The sequence below is a fragment of the Trachypithecus francoisi genome, unplaced genomic scaffold (genome assembly GCF_009764315.1).
Source record: "Trachypithecus francoisi isolate TF-2019V2 unplaced genomic scaffold, Tfra_2.0 Lachesis_group17, whole genome shotgun sequence".
In the NCBI taxonomy this organism is placed as follows: domain Eukaryota; kingdom Metazoa; phylum Chordata; class Mammalia; order Primates; family Cercopithecidae; genus Trachypithecus; species Trachypithecus francoisi.
The window spans coordinates 69,518,488-69,534,287 of NW_022681462.1; the positions used below are offsets into that span (position 1 = coordinate 69,518,488).

At 47.2% G+C, this 15,800-nt stretch overlaps 1 long non-coding RNA gene across 1 annotated transcript in view; it reads left to right on the forward strand.

Moving 5' to 3' along the window:
• LOC117062444 overlaps nt 1–15,800 on the forward strand; it is a 46,277-nt gene that overhangs the window by 16,103 nt on the left and 14,374 nt on the right. Inside the window, exon 2 of the long non-coding RNA XR_004428376.1 lies at nt 3,982–4,188. This is a non-coding gene — a long non-coding RNA (uncharacterized LOC117062444). The remainder of the gene's footprint in view (nt 1–3,981; nt 4,189–15,800) is intronic.

Genomic DNA, 15,800 nt, shown 5'->3' on the forward strand with positions numbered 1-15,800 from the left:
ATAGCAGCGCGCAACCCACAAGCTGCGCTTACATAACATGCAGTCTTCTGCTCCTCACTGTCTCCAAGCTTTGCACAAGCTCCGGCTGCCTGCTTCTCTGCACCAGAGGCTGCAGGGATCACGCGCCTCTTGGCCTCTCTAAGAGATACCTGTGCTTGGCCTCACATATCTGGCTTGACAACCTGAGCCAGGCAGCCAGCAGGAAGGAATCGCCTCTATCCTGGAATGTCTTGGCAGGTCTGGAATCCAGTCAGGGAGAGTGCTAGTCAGAATGTGTGGCTGGGAGGAGCGGGGAGGCTAAGGGATAACTGCATAACTGAGTCTCCAGGGCTCTGAAATCCCATTTTTCCTGGGGTTAGGGTGGAGACTCAGATGAGAAATGCAAGATGATTGAATTTGGACAGGAAAAGGAGATGGAAACCATGTGAGCAACCTAGCTGCTGCTGGTGGATCACGTGCCGGCCTCTGAGCACTTGTTTCCAAAGGCGAGAGCCAGCTGGTGCAGGTCTTAAGGACACTTCTCAGTTGCCTCGGACAGACAGCTCATGGGGAGCCAAATGCAGCCGGAGCCCCCCTCCCCACATCTCTGTGTACTGTTTTGCACTCCCCTTAACCTAGAAAAAGAAGGCAGATTGAGTTGATCAAATTACATGCTGGCCGTGCTGTGCCTCCTCCTCACCCCCAAGGTTAAAATTGTGGATTCAGTAATATGCATAATAACCCCGGAAACATTGAGTTCACGGCACAGAAACCTTGTTCATTTCTGCAAAGGCAGTTTAAATACTAAAGCCAAAAGTAGACCCACAAATAGCACAAGGGTGAAATATTTAAGACTCTGATAGCGCAGTGGGTCTTCCGTTTTGCTAAACAAGTGGTTCTCAAACAAGATGGCAAGAAGGGCTTATTAAAATACAGATTGCTGGCCCTGCCCCTACAGATTCTGCTTCCGTAGGTCGGGGCCAGGCACATCATTGGTTCAGGTTCTAAGATCCCCAGTGATGCTGATGTTGTTGTTCCAGGGACCTTGCTTTGAGAACTTTTTTTTTTTTAAACAGCTGAAGAAACTTAATTAGAGAGAACTACATAAAACAAATAGACGTAAAAGCTGCTATGTGAAAACCTGGCCTCAGAGCAGTCACAAGCAGAAGCCTCCAGATACTTTATATTGTCCCTTGTGTAGTAGGTCAGCCTCTCCCAATGGCTTTTCCAAAGGGTACCCTAGGATTCACAGCCTTTCCTCTTTGTGGCTCCTATAGTGCCCCTTCCCCATGGTGCCTACTGCATCCAACCTCTTGGTACACAGCTAAGGGAAGGTGAATCTAGGATGCAGTCCACCAAAGACTGTGGGATTTAGAGTTTAGAAAGTTCAGCTTGTATAGGCTGGGCGGGGTGGCTCACTCCTATAATCCCAGCACTTTGGGAGGCCAAGGCAGGTGGATCACCTGAGGTCAGGAGTTTGAGACCAGCCTGACCAATATGGTGAAACCCTCTCTCTACTAAAAATGCAAAAAAAAAAAAAAAAAAAAAAAAAAAAAAATTAGCCAGGCATGGTGGTATGTACCTGTAGTCCCAGCTACTTGGGAGGCTGAGACAGGAGAATTGATTGAACCTGGGAGATGGAGGTTGCAGTGAGCCAAAGTTGTGCCACTGCACTCCAGCCTGGGCAACAGAATGAAACTTGGTCTCAAAAAAAAAAAGAAAAAGAAAACTCAGCTTGTATCCACCAAAAATATCACCAAGTTATTTCCAAGCCTTTCTAGTTTTCTGTTCCCTTCCATGACCCCAACCCCATCTCTGAGTCTATTGACTTTAAAAGCCAATGTTTCTCCTTGAATGATTTCCTCCACTCTTCCCCAAGAACACACATTTCTCTGTGGAAACTGAATTGTTGCTTTTGTCCTTAGTTTCCTGGAAGAATCAAGATAATTTTCTGCATGGCCTTCATGTCAACTCTTTTGATTTCACTCCAGTATTACTCTCTCATGGGCTCCAACAGCCTCAGTTCTTTCACAGAAACTTCCCGAGTTAAAGTCTGCTATGTCTTCCCCACTCTGACATTACGGCATCAGTTTCATCACCTCTTGAGAATTCTCATTCCTCTTCCAACCAGCTGCCTTGGCCTACTTTAGACCACTTTGCTGTGAAAGGAAGTCTCTCTCTCCCCTGGGGTTAAGCTCTCACTTTTGAGCCATAACCTCACACCTGTCACTCAAGTGCAACCCCTCCCCCACCCCCACTTTCCTCTGGTGGATGAGCATTGTGGTGGAGACGGGGTGGAGGGATGGGAATAAGGTGGGGGGCAGAAGATGGGAGAGGTGGAGATTATTTGCTACTGAAACATTCATCTTAGGAAAAATCAGATCCTTGATTTCCTTCCCTTATGCTTAAAAAAATGCAATTTGGTGTTGTCTTTAATTTGGGGTGAGGTTCCGTAATGGGTCCTGTCTTTATGGTCTCTGAATGTCTTAATCGGACTCTGACTGCTGCAGCCCAGCGACCAAGTCTTATGACTCCAGGCTGTGTTTCAGCGGGAGAACCTTGCACATTGCTTAACGAGCTGTTTTAGTTTAGTTTTACGCTGTTCAACTATTCGCTGAAGGAAAGAGTGAATTATGCTCCATAGGCCTTAGCTTAGCTGGATGGTGGAATTCACAATTACAGTGTCACACCTCACGTCTTAAATTTAAAACTCTCTACCTCAGAAAACATCTTAAATTTAAAAATATTTTTGAGGTTAAAAAAGGTAAAATCTGCAAAACATTTTTTTTTTTTAATTTCCACAAAGAATGCCTCCTCCCCTCAGGCAAGTATTAAGAGTGTAATTTTCTCCTTGAGGAAAGTGACGTAAGTCATCTGACAGGGCCTGCATGATCCGGGTCACTCACTGCAAGTGCTCCGGCAGGCTCTTCCTAATGCAGAAGCTTCCTGAGCTTGCACATTGGCATCCGTTCGTGGTAAGGCTGGAGGATGGAGCTGTGCTATTTCTTACCTTAGGACTTATGAAGCAAGCATCTGTGGAAGCCAGGGTGACAGAGTCCAAGGTTTGGCTTGCGATTGGCTTCAAGGACAAAGACTTTTGTGTCATCTGAGCAAATATTAGGAATGGGTCACTGCTGTGTGCCACTCACGGCTCACATCTGGGTGTTAGGAAATCCAAACCTGCAGCCAAAGCTGTCATTCTGGCTGGGTATGAATGTGTCATCTACAAGAGGCTGCAGCCAAGCGCAGAAATCCAGCCAGCAGCTAACCCAACACAGAAGAGTCACTCTAAGTGCAATGGCCACCCTCTTCCTCTCCTGTTCTCCTGCTCCAAAGGGGACCTTTCTAGGAGTCATCCAGGTGATCCTCTCTGGACAGCCTGAATTAGAACCACTGCAGAAAACCGAGTGTGCACGGCTGAAACCACCCTCTGTCCCGGCCCTTTACCAAGCAGACTGGTCAGTCCAGCGAGGCCCCCAGCATATGGGGCTCAGTTCTTCAGGCTGCCTCCTTGGAAATGGCAGAGCAAAGTCACAGCAGGCTGGGTGCATGCCCTCCCCAACCCTGGGGCACGCCAATGGGGTCAGTGACAACTGTTTCCAATTAAGGGCTTTGCTGAGAAGAACAGACTGTGTTCTGGAAATAAAACTCCCTTAAAAAATGTCCACTTCATCCTGGACTCAAGATAGGAAATTTCTGTGTTCCCAACCAGAAAATGTAAAGGCAAAGGAAAAGCTGGAGAGTCTCTTCTCTAAACCTTCTTTAGAGATATTTAAAGCAAAAATAATTCTCCATGCCTTCCTGAGGGAGCTCCTTAGGCCCAGGGTTGTTTCCTCGACTTCTCTTGCTGATTTAGTGGTGTGTGTGGGCTCATACGCCCCTCTGCAGTAGGGTGTACATCCAGGAAATCATGGAGTAGGGGTTTTGTCCAGGATACCACAAATGAGGTAATCTAAGTGACCATTTGTGGGATAGGTCATTACAAATGCCTTTCTTTTCTAGGGCAGGAAACGGAAGCGCTTGGGAAGGCAGAAGTTGCACGTGCTCTCACAGTCAACTGTGCTGGAATAGGAGGCCAGGAATCACCTCTGTTGGAGGAGGAGGACCCATCAGGCATCCCTTCAAGAATGCCAAGGTCCACAGCAAGCGCTTCCCTTCTATGGGCACAGGAGGGCTGTGGGAGCCCAGAAAATGTGCTTCTGGCCAGAGGTATGTGGCATTCTTTATAATAATAGACATTTGGGAGCATTTACTATATGCTAGGCACTTCTCTTGACATACATTAACTTTTTATTTTTATTTTTTTTGAGACGGAGTCTCGCTCTGTCGCCCAGGCTGGAGTGCGGTGGCCGGATCTCGGCTCACTGCAAGCTCCGCCTCCCGGGTTTACGCCATTCTCCTGCCTCAGCCTCCCGAGTAGCTGGGACTACAGGCGCCGGCCACCTCACCCGGCTAGTTTTTTTGTATTTTTTAGTAGAGACGGGGTTTCACCGTGTTAGCCAGGATGGTCTCGATCTCCGGACCTCGTGATCCGCCCGCCTCGGCCTCCCAAAGTGCTGGGATTACAGGCTTGAGCCACCGCGCCCGGCCGACATATATTAACTTAATTAACAACCCTATAAAGTAAGTGCTATATTATTGCTATTTTACAGATGAGAAAACTGAGGCCTACAAAGGCTAAGTAATTTGTCCAAGGTCACTCTTGTAGGAATCGGCAGAGCCATGATCTGAACCCAGTCAAGTCTGATTCCAGAGCCAGTGCTGTTAGTTCCATGCTGTCCTGTCTCATGCCCCTCACTGTCTGGGTTTTAAGGAAAATTATTTATCTAGTCCATTGTATGACTGAGTATGTTCATGTACATGATTCCATTTGATTTCTTTCTACAGCAGCCCTAGGAGGTAGGTAGATTAAACAACATTGTCCCTATCAGATGAGGAGGAAACTAAGACAGAGGTCAAGCATCTTTTACAAGGTCACGCATCTTTTACAAGGTCACCTTATTAGTAATAAACTACTCAGGCTCCTGATTTTGAAGAAATGTTTGCTCCATTGACCCATGTGGAGCTAATCTTCTGTGTAAGATTAGAAACAAGGAGTAATGTCCAACACCCGATTTGCAATCCCAGTTGATTTAAGACCCAGGACTTACCTCTTACACATCAGGACCTCCTTGCAAAATAGAATGGAATCATCGCCTCTAGGTGATACTAGGTTGCCAGGGCAAGATGGGCTTGACCTGCCTCTGGTGATGGGTGTTGACCGTAAGGCCACATGGGAAACTGAGTGCTGGGTCGCAGTGCTCCCGGAACTGGCCTATGGGGGTGCCCTGAAGAAGTGGAGCAACGACAGTCCTTGTTCAGATTACCCTCTCTTCCTGGGTTGCTCCAGCATGTTCTCTATAAGAACTTCAATCATCCTCCTGGCATCGGAGAATCTCAGGTCTGGTCACCATCAATAAGGAGGGCCCACTTTGGATAGAGTAACTACGTACAGGTCACCTGACTGGTGGCTGGCTTCCCTTGGTCCAGTGTACGGTTGCGTTTGGCCTGAGCAGGGTTACAAGGCTGATTTCATTCAACATGCAGGACACTTTCCAGAACAACTTCATTGAAAGAGCCTCCTGGACTCCTTTGTTCTGAAGGGGGCTGAGGACTTACTGCCATGGAGTAACTATCAGTGGCCTGTTAAACACAAAGATAGAGCTTAGAAGAGGCCTTGTTTATTTTATTTTATTAACAATATAGGCCAAGTTTTATTTTATTAACAATATAGGCCAAGTTTAAAGAGTCAAGACATTTGCTGAGGGTCACTGGAACTGTTCACTGCTGAGCTGGAAGCAGAACCAGGCTCCTGACTCTAGGTCCGGCACACTACCACTGCTCCCAGGAGATGTCAAGATGTAGATTGCCTAGTCAAGCAAGCCTCTTAGATTAAGGACAAAGGGATATGGAGTCTACTACCTGCTCCACTGGATGCTTGCTGAGTACTACCCAATATATTTTTTAAAAAGCAGGACTTTCTTGAGTATTAACATTTCAGTATCTTCTCTTCTCTCCCAAATCCCTGCTCTGTAATTTGAGATGCTTCCCTGATCTCAGACTCAGTGCAGATGCAGTACAGAGAGGGTGAGAAGGCATGAGGAAACCCCAAACAATGGAGCCAGGAATCTGTCTGTCGAAGGGAGAGATGCTGGAAGGGTCAAGCAGGTGGGGAGGTATCAGATGCCACATGTCTGTGGTGGTGACCCTGCTGCCCAACGCCAACCCTGCTTCTTGGCAGTGTCTGCTGGACCGTCAGAGGCATGATTCAGCCAGAGGGCACATCCGAACCCATTAGGCATGGAACACCAAGTAAACAGCCCCTAGGAATGTCTCTGACTTGAATTTCAGCTCATTTACTTGGGAGCATCTGTCCTCTCTGGTTGGAGAAAGGAGGAATGGGGGATAGGGAAGGCTCAGCTTACAATGCCCTTTGGCTAAAGGAGGCTGTGTGGTCTGGGGGGCAGTGGTTCTTGGGATGTTTGCTGGGGGTACTGCAGGGACAGAGGGTGGGGAAAGGGGTGACTGAGGGGAAGCCTATTCCCGGCACCCCCACATCCCTGACTCTCAGCCACTCAGTTGCTATCTGCTCCAGTGCAATTCTGCTTGAATTTCATTTCAAGTGAAGGTTCTGGGACTAAAACTTTCTGAGAAGAGTTGAACTCATGGGGATGTGTAGGATGAGAGCAAGCAAGGTTTTGAGCTCATACCTGCCAAATAGTTTCCGAGTGACCTTCATCAAAGCTACTCATCCTAGAAGCCAGACCTCGGTCATTTCCACTGCAAGGAAGATTTGCCTGGGCTCTGTCCTCTCTTCCCACATGGGAAAGGGGTCAGGGCAACCGTCTAAGCAGGTGACCCTGCCTCGGAAATGCTCTCATCTTGAGGGCACTCAGACTAGCCCTCCAACCTATCCCCTCTCCCCTCCTATCCCAGATGAACTCAAAGGTGTGACACTAACTGGAAAGATAAAAAGGAAGATTAAAAATCGAGGTATTGGCCAGGCATGGTGGTTCACGCCTGTAGTCCCAGCACTTTTGGGAGGCTGAGGTGGGCGGATCACCTGAGGTCAGGAGTTCGAGACCAGCCTGACTAACATGGAGAAACCCCCATCTCTACTAAAAATACAAAATTAGCCAGGCATGGTGGCTCATGCCTGTAATCCCAGCTACTCGAGAGGCTGAGGTGAGAGAATCGCTTGAACCTGGGAGGTGGAGGTTTTGGTGAGGCAAGATCATGCCATTGCACTCCAGCATGGGCAACAAGAGAGAAACTCCATCTCAAAAAATAAATAAATAAATAAATAAATAAATTAAGGTACTGTTATCACATAAGTTGACAAGGAAGAAGAAAGATGGGAGAGGACAGAGAGGGGGAGGAGGAATTCTGAGTCTTTTAGCCATTGATATTTACTGTCTAGTCAAGCAAGCTTCTTAGATTAAGTAAAAAGGGATGCAGAGAGTTTGAGACAGTTGCTGCTGGCTCAGGTTAGGTAAAGTACGCTAATTAGAATAGGGTGGGAAGCCAGAAAAGACATAATTACCCATCTGATTCCAAATGAGGCTCGTTGAGCCAATGGGAAGCTCGCCATAGCAACACAACCTGCTGGAAAGATCAAAATCACTGAATGCAAACTGCAGCAGGTCAGGAGTGTACTCTGATATTCAACTGAGGACTGACAGGTCTCCAAAAAAAGGACTGGCACCTTTGCTGACTGCTGAATTCCCAAACGCAAGCCTGCTCTCCAAATTCCATGACGAGCATAACGCCCCACCTCCCTGAGTGTCTCCTTGCTGTTCTGTGCAGTTATCTATTAAAGGAAAGATGACTTTTAAAAACAGCATTCTCTAGGTAGTAGGTGTGCAAGTAGGGGGACTTAAGTGATCTGAGGAGTAATGATGATGATGGAGAAGATGAAGCTAAAGAGGGAATCAGAACAAGATTATAGATGGGTTAGCAAATCTGGATTATTTAACAGTAGTTTTTGGAGAATACCTATGCCCCCAACAATAGAGGTTATGGAAGAAAAAAAAATCAGACCTAACGTTTCCATGAAGATTCTTAGTAGCTGATGCATTTTAGCCCAAGGAGATGATACCATAGTAATTCAAATCCCTTGTCCCCATGACTAAAAATAAGGATGATTAAAGAATGGAATCTTAGCTCTCTGACATCCCAGACAGTAGGCCTTGTCCCTGGACTTGCAAGTTGAGCAAGACAATCACAGTGGAGAAAAAGAAATGCCTTTATATTTAGATTGTTTTCCACCCATTACTAAGGCAGTAAGGTTGAGGACCACAAGATCACTCTTGGATCCTCATTGGGCCTTCCTCTGGCCAACTGCTTTCTGAGAGGGTCATTGTGCATTCCCGAAATGACTCCGGAATCATCCACCCTCAGATCATCCGTCCACATGTCCCAGCATCTACTGTAGCTGGCAGCAATTTGCATGCCCTCTGGAATTTCTTGGGCTGGATCTCCAAATGCCTGCAGCACTATTTGGAATGTCATCCTCATATCACAGCATCTTGTCTCCAACCGGAGATTTCTCCCACAGTGTTCACTGCATTTATCTTGAGGGTTGACATTGCCACAGCTGTGTAGAGGAGATAGAGCCTGTAGATGCATGAAGCTGTCCCTTCAACAACTTCTCAGACACAGCAAAATAATTCCAGCAAACAACAGAAACCAAGGAGTGTCTTCCATATGGAGGCTAATCAGTGGACACATGAATCCTTAGGGGCAAGGCTAGGAGCATTGTTTTAAATAATTCTGATCAGGGTCAAGGCTAGTACCATGACCAAATGGGCCAGTAAAAGACTGCCCAGGACTTGGGAGGAGGAGAGGTGAGGGATATAAATACATCTGGAAACATCCTGACCTGGACCAGGGAAGGACAGGTTTAACACCATTTTATGATGATGTGTGTGTGTTTAAACTACTTTTGGAATTCCTCTATATTAAATTATCTGAAACTTTGACATCACAGCAAGTCTAGGGTATAAATTGCTATGTATTCTATCTGCTATCTATTAGAGGTCCACAATTTATGGCAGTCTTTGACCCATATGGGTTGGCTATCACAAAACTGCACAAAATCCTGTGAAAGGTAAGGACAGTTTATTAAACTCTCCTGCCAGGCTTTTCAACCCAGAGCCCCACACAGGGATACATACAAACACACACACACGCCCACACACACACGCCCCGCTACAGGACTTCACTATTATCTGTGTTGAACCCCTGTTTCTGCTGTGTTGGGAAAGGGAGATGAGATGTTAATAATATGTGTACTTACTGGAGCACGCACAGGTTTTTTTTTTGGGAGGCACTAAAAATTGGGCAACCAAACTTAGAAAAAGTGACCCTGCCATCTAGAAATCTTGGGTGATAAGGCAGCACAATTGAACTTGTATTGTTGTATCCTCAAGACTTCTTCTTGGTTCCAGTCATCCTGAAGAACCCAGGAGGGCAGGACCCTCACCTCCCATAAACATGAGAGGTCTATGGGTAGGCTGACTCTGTGGGGCCACTCCATGAGAGAATGAGGCCTGCACACAGCTACAGAGGACCCTGGATTGGATAATGAGGGTGATTGTGACATACGGCATGGCAGGAAGAGCCTGATCTGCAATCTGGACTCTACCGCCTCCGAGGTATGTGATCTTTCCCACCTGCTTTAAGCTCTGAGCCTCAGTTTGCTTACTTGGTAGAAGGAGTAGAATTGTCTAAAGTGACCCTAGGGGCTTTCCCTAGGTTGCTTGGGCTGGATGGGAGATTCCTATCTCCTCTCTATTGGAGAAGCTGCATCTGAACCTAGCCCATGGCCTTAGCAGTTCTTTCCCTGACAAGAAGGTCTCTTCTGTCCTGTGGGCTCCAAGGGTCAGGCAGTTGGCACTTTCAGAAAACTTCTATAAACAGCTGGCAAATCCAGACTGCATTGCACCAGACTGCCTTGTTGAGTTTGTTTTTTACTTATAGGATGTGAAAAAAGTATGACAGGTGCAGTGGGGGCCTCCATTGCTAAATAGACCCACAATGTGGTCCAGCAGCTGTGGGAAGATGGATGGGTTCAGGGACCTCTGCCTTCATTTATTTTGCAGGCCCTGGCTTGATAAGTTTGCCCTTCCCCTAGTCAAGCATATTCCTTAACACATGCCTTGTGTCATCATGAAATTTGTCTTGAACCCTAGTAATAGGGACCCAACTTTCATTGCACCTTGTTTGCAGAAATGCGGTTATAACACCTTAAAGGCTGGTGGTAAAAAAAAAAAAAAGCCAGGCACAGAGGCAATACTGTGAATAATGGCACCAAGTTGTGCCTGGGCCTGGCCTATTCAGGAAATGATGATAAATGCAATGTGGCTTTGGTGCTGGGTGTGTGGTGGGGGTGGGCCCTGAGGCTGCAGAGGCACTGGGGCTAAGGAATCATTTTTCCCTTGAGAGCCACTGAGTGTCTACATCCCCACTCTCAGCTTGGGAAAGACAAGTAGAGCCTCCCCTGGCCCCAGCCCCAGGTCCCCAGAAGGTGGTCTGGAGGAGTGGGGAGCAGTTGGAGATTTGAAGGCAAATAGTGATGAGGTCCCCAGTGGAGTGCTGAATGTGGGGTTGATGAGAAGCGTCCTTCAGGAGGATGAATAGGATTCTGTGACCATTACGTGATGTGGAGAGTGAAAAGGAGAAGCAAATGTGCTCAATACACATCACTTTTCTTCCTTTCCTTACCCTCAGCAGACAGAGGTACCCAAGAGCAAAGGGGCCTCCCTGGAGAAAGAACTGACCAGCTAGTGTTTCAAGGCCAAGATGCTAGCTTCACTCCTTGGGCGCTGGACGTCCCCCTCAGCCTTCACCGGACTTGGCTGAACCCTCCCTCTCTGCCCACCTGTCCATACCTGTTTGTGTTGGTCCCCGACCTACACCCCTGCCCACCTTTTTAAAAGAGAAAGGATGGATGCCAATAGCTGTTATTATTTTGGAACTTTATAAAAGTTACCTAAAAAAAAGAATCTGTCAAGAAGAAGAGAGTCAACTATTAAAAATGGAGCTGGCCAGGCGCAGTGGCTTGTGCCTGTAATCCCAGCATTTTGGGAGGCTGAGGCAGGAGGATCACTTGAGCCCAGGAGTTCAAGAACACCCTGGAAAACATAGCGAGATCCTGCCTCCACAAAATTTTTTAAAAAAAATTAGCTGAGCATGGTGGCGTGTGCCTGTAGCCCCACTACTCAGGAGGCTGAGGCAGGAGAATCACTTGAGCCCAGGAGGTTGAGGCTGCAGTGAGCCACGATCAGGCCACTGCACTCCAGTCTAGGTGACAGAGCGAGACCCTGCCTCAGAAAAAAAAAAAAAAAAAAAAAAAAAAAAAATATATATATATATATATATAGAGAGAGAGAGAGAGAGAGAGAGAGAGAAAGAGAGAGAGCGTGCAAGAGATGAGGTTTGGCAAGGGCCACGAGCCTATCTCTGATCTAGGTAATTTTTTTTAAACTGGACCTGGTAAGCAAGGACAAGGTATGCTCAAGACGTGTAGGGGGTGGGACAGGTTCAGCATTTGTTGGGAAGTGGCCTGATATTTTACAGACCTGGAACCTGTAGGTGTCTCATTTATATAAAATTTTTTTTTGAGACGGAGTCTCTCCCTGTTGCCCAGGCTGGAGTGCAGGGGTGCGATCTCAGCTCACTGCAACCTCTGCCTCCCAGGTTCAAGTATTCTCATGCCTCAGCCCCCCAAGCAGCTGGGATTATAGGTGCCTGCCGCCGTGCCTGACTAATTTTTGTATTTTTAGTAGAGACAGGATTTCACCATGTTGGCCAGGCTGGTCTCGAACTCCTGATCTCAGTGATCTACCAGCCTCGGCCTCCCAAAGTGCTGAGATTACAGGTGTGAGCCACCGCATCCGGCCTGTAGGTGTCTCATTTAACTCCCAAGGACACTGTGAGGTATTAGTGTTCCCATGTCGCAGCTCAGGAAACTGTGGCACAGACCATATCTATCTGACACTGAAGCCTCTGACCTGACCCTGAGACACATGCTGGGCATAGGCAGGAGGACCTGTGGTCCTGGGCGTGAGTCCTAAAGGAGCACACGCTCTGCCCCAGTACTTGCTGCTCCCCGAGAACCCCATGTGCTCTTCAACCCAAACCAGTGAGTTCTTTGACTCTCCTCATCATAATCATCGTTAGGATGATCAACATCAAATGGAAATAAGATTGTTTAAAAATCCCATGAAATTAAAATAAATTGCAGCACAATTTTTATCCGTCTGTAGCAAATTAAAGCAGGCAGCCTCTGAGAGTGCCAGGCTCTCCTTTGGCCCATGTTCAAGGACAGGATCAGCTTCCTCACTATCAGCTCAGCACCAGTTCTTGATCACAATGATTATGTTTATGTTTGTTTGTTTGTTTGTTTATTTTTTGAGGCAGAGTCTCACTCTGTTGCCCAGACTGGAGTGGTGCAGTGGCGCGATCTCAGCTCACTACAACTTTGCCTCCCGAGTTCAAACAATTCTCCCACCTCAGCCTCCTGAGTAGCTGTGATTACAGGCACCCGCCACCACCCTTTGCTAATTTTTGTATTTTTAGTAGAGACGGGATTTCACCATGTCAGCCAGGCTGGTCTCAAACTCCTGGCCTCATGTGATTCACCTGCCTTGGCCTCCCAAGGTACTGGGGTTACAGGCGTGAGCCACTGCACCCAGCCTGATTATATTTAAACAGATGTTAAAAATCAGCAGGTCACAAGTCATATCGGGTTTGCAGATATATTACCAATAATATGTTGTTAGGCCTAGCAACTGGCTTTAATTTCCTTTTTAAAAAAAACTGAAATCATTGCCAGCAATGAAATTAACACCAAGAGATTTCACCTAAAAAACATTGTTTTGGCTCCTCTTTAAAAATCCAGGAGCACTGGCAACACAAGGCCACTTTCCCACATGGCAGCAAATGGCTGGAGCTTCGTGGCAACAGCTAACCCCATTTGCTGTCTTCTCTGCCTGGCCTGCTGGGACTGGCTTCATTCACCCGGGTTTCAAATCTGCCCCTTGTAGGCCTCTGAGTCCTTGACTCCTCTATGATGCAAAGTGAGTTGCCTAATTAATTATCATGTTAGACTGACCACACTCCATGCACACTTGTGTCCCAGGGCCTGGGGTCCAAGGCTATGTATGTGGTGGTGGTAGGGACTAGCGACCACAGTGGGGAGTCAAGGGAGGAAATATGGATGCATAAAACATGTGGCCTCTTGCGTCTTAGTGCTCTGCAGCCAACCTGGTCAGCTGTGAGTCCTGATGGAAGATAGCGCTTCTTTACTTCTTGAGCTCCCTATTCCCACTACCCCATACCCGGGACCAGCTCCAAAGGTACAGAGAAATGAAGGAACACCATTAGCATCCGTTCAAGGCCTGCCCTACCCTGGGGGGTCTTTAGCTGCCAGATGAAATGACTGAGGTCCTGGGAGATTGCATTTGCCTGCAACAAATTCCAAGAAATTCTGCTGGAGACTGCGTGGCCCTAAAATGGCTCTGGGCGCCAGGAAGAAGGAAGTCTGGAGGGAGACCGTGGCTGAAAATAATGTCACTCTGCTTGTCCAATTATGGGGTTTTGTTTCTTTTTCTTCTTCTTCTTCTTCTTTATTTTTTTTTTGGTCTTCAAATTTACACAGCTCTTTGAATTTGACCCAGAATAGTAATCTATTTTTATAAACTATTTTATTGAGATATCATTCACATATCATACAATTCACCCACTTATAGTGTAATGGTTTCCGAGATATTACAATAATTTTTAATATTGTGCTAAAATATGTATATAACATAAAGTTTGCTATTTTAGCTATTTTTAAGTGCACACTTCAGTGGCATGAAATATATTCACAGTTAGTATGCAGCCATCCCCACCATCTAGTTCCACCATGTCTAGCTGACATAGCCCCCAACAGAAACTCTGCATACATTGAGCAATAACCCCTTATTCTCACTCCCCTCCCAAGCCCTAGTAGCTGCCAGTCTACTTTCTATCTCTGACTTTCAGTATTCTAGATATTTCATATGAGTAGAATCATGTAATAGTTGTCCTTTTGTGTCTCAGTTTATGTCACTGAACATAATGTTTTCAAGGTTCATCCACATTGTAGCATGTGTCAGAACTTCATTTCCTTTTTCTTTTTTTTTTTGAGATGGAGTCTTGCTCTGTCGCCCAGGCTGGAGTGCAGTGGCACAATCTTGGCTCACTGCAACCTCCACCTCCTGGGTTCAAGCAATTCTTGTGCCTCAGCCTCCTGAGTAGCTGGGATTACGTAGGTGCCCACCACCATACCTGGCTAATTTTTGTATTTTCAGTGGAGATGGGGTTTCGCCATGTTGGCCAGGCTGGTCTCAAACTCCTGGCCTTATGTGATTTGCCCACCTCTTCCCCCCAAGTGCTGGGATTACAGGCCCCCCTCAAGTGCTGGGATTACAGGCGTGAGCCACCACGCCCAGCCAGAACTTTATTTCTTTTTAAGGCTGAAGCATATTTCATTGTATGTGTGTGGCACATTTCATCCATTCATCTGTTGATACACTGGGGTTGCTTCTACCTCTTGGCTATTGTGAATAGTGCTGCAATGAACATGGGTACACAAGCACCTGCCCTAGTCCCTGTTTTCAGTTCCTTTGGGTAAAGACCTAGGAGTGAAACACCATCTCCTTTCAACTACCTCCCCCATCCTGGCAGCTCACACCAAGCCAGAAAATTAACTCTGGTCCTAAAAATAGATGGAGTTTTAGATGTTCTAGGACAAGCTAACTGCAGTTGGACCACTTAGGAGTACCTGTGTGAGTGCTTTGTCTCTTCAAAGCCCAAATGATGCCACTTTTCTTTGCAAGTAAGCAGCCCCCCATGGAGGGCATCTTGTGGAGAAGGCAGACACCCACGAGGCAGAAATGTCCTCAGGGGGGTTCCTACTGCCCCCCTCCTCCCCAAAGAGCAGAAAGAGGGAAAAACCCCCATTGTGGCTGAGGAGAGTGGTCCCTTCGGGAAGAAGGAGAGAGGGAATTAGCCTAGCGAGCTTTTCCTGTGGGGCAGGCACTGGGGTAGGAGATTATCTGGTTGCTCATTAAACCCCCGGGAGTATCGTTGCTCCCATTTTATAGGTCAGAAAACTGGCTCTGAGAAGGTGTCTTATGGACTCAAGAACTCAGTGGCCGACACTGAAAATGCAGAAATGAGAAAAGACCAGCAGATGATGCTTCCTGAAAAGGGGACACACAAAATGCTATGGGAATTTAGGACAGGGAGGGACGCCGCTGCTTCGGGGTTCAGGGGAGTTTTGGGGAGAAGGTGGGCCATGCAGCCAGACCATGAAGGGTAATTTTATTTCCACAAGAAGATGGAGTGGGGAGGGGGGCAGCAGGAATAGATGCTGTAAATCGGTTTAGAATTCTTTTCTGTTCTACCTGGTTAAATCCTGGAGTCCAGGAACTCCTGCCTATATTACAATGGTGCAGGCGGTTTCCTGGGAAGCCGACTCGGATGGAGATTAGAGAGCAGGATGTTTACTAGGGAGTGCCTTTAGGATCAGCGCCTGAGGAAGGGAGGGAAAAGGAAGGGAAGGAAACTGGACTACAATTCAGGCCCCATGAAGGCCTCAGCCAGGCACCAGGGAGCTCTGGAGCTGGGCGAGCCCTTCACTTATTCCAGTTGAGGCGAGGGAGCCTGACCTTCCTCCATGCATCGGGGTTACTGGCTGCGCTTGAAAGGAGGCATGATCTTGGGGGAGGCAGTTATCTTCAGCCATGACA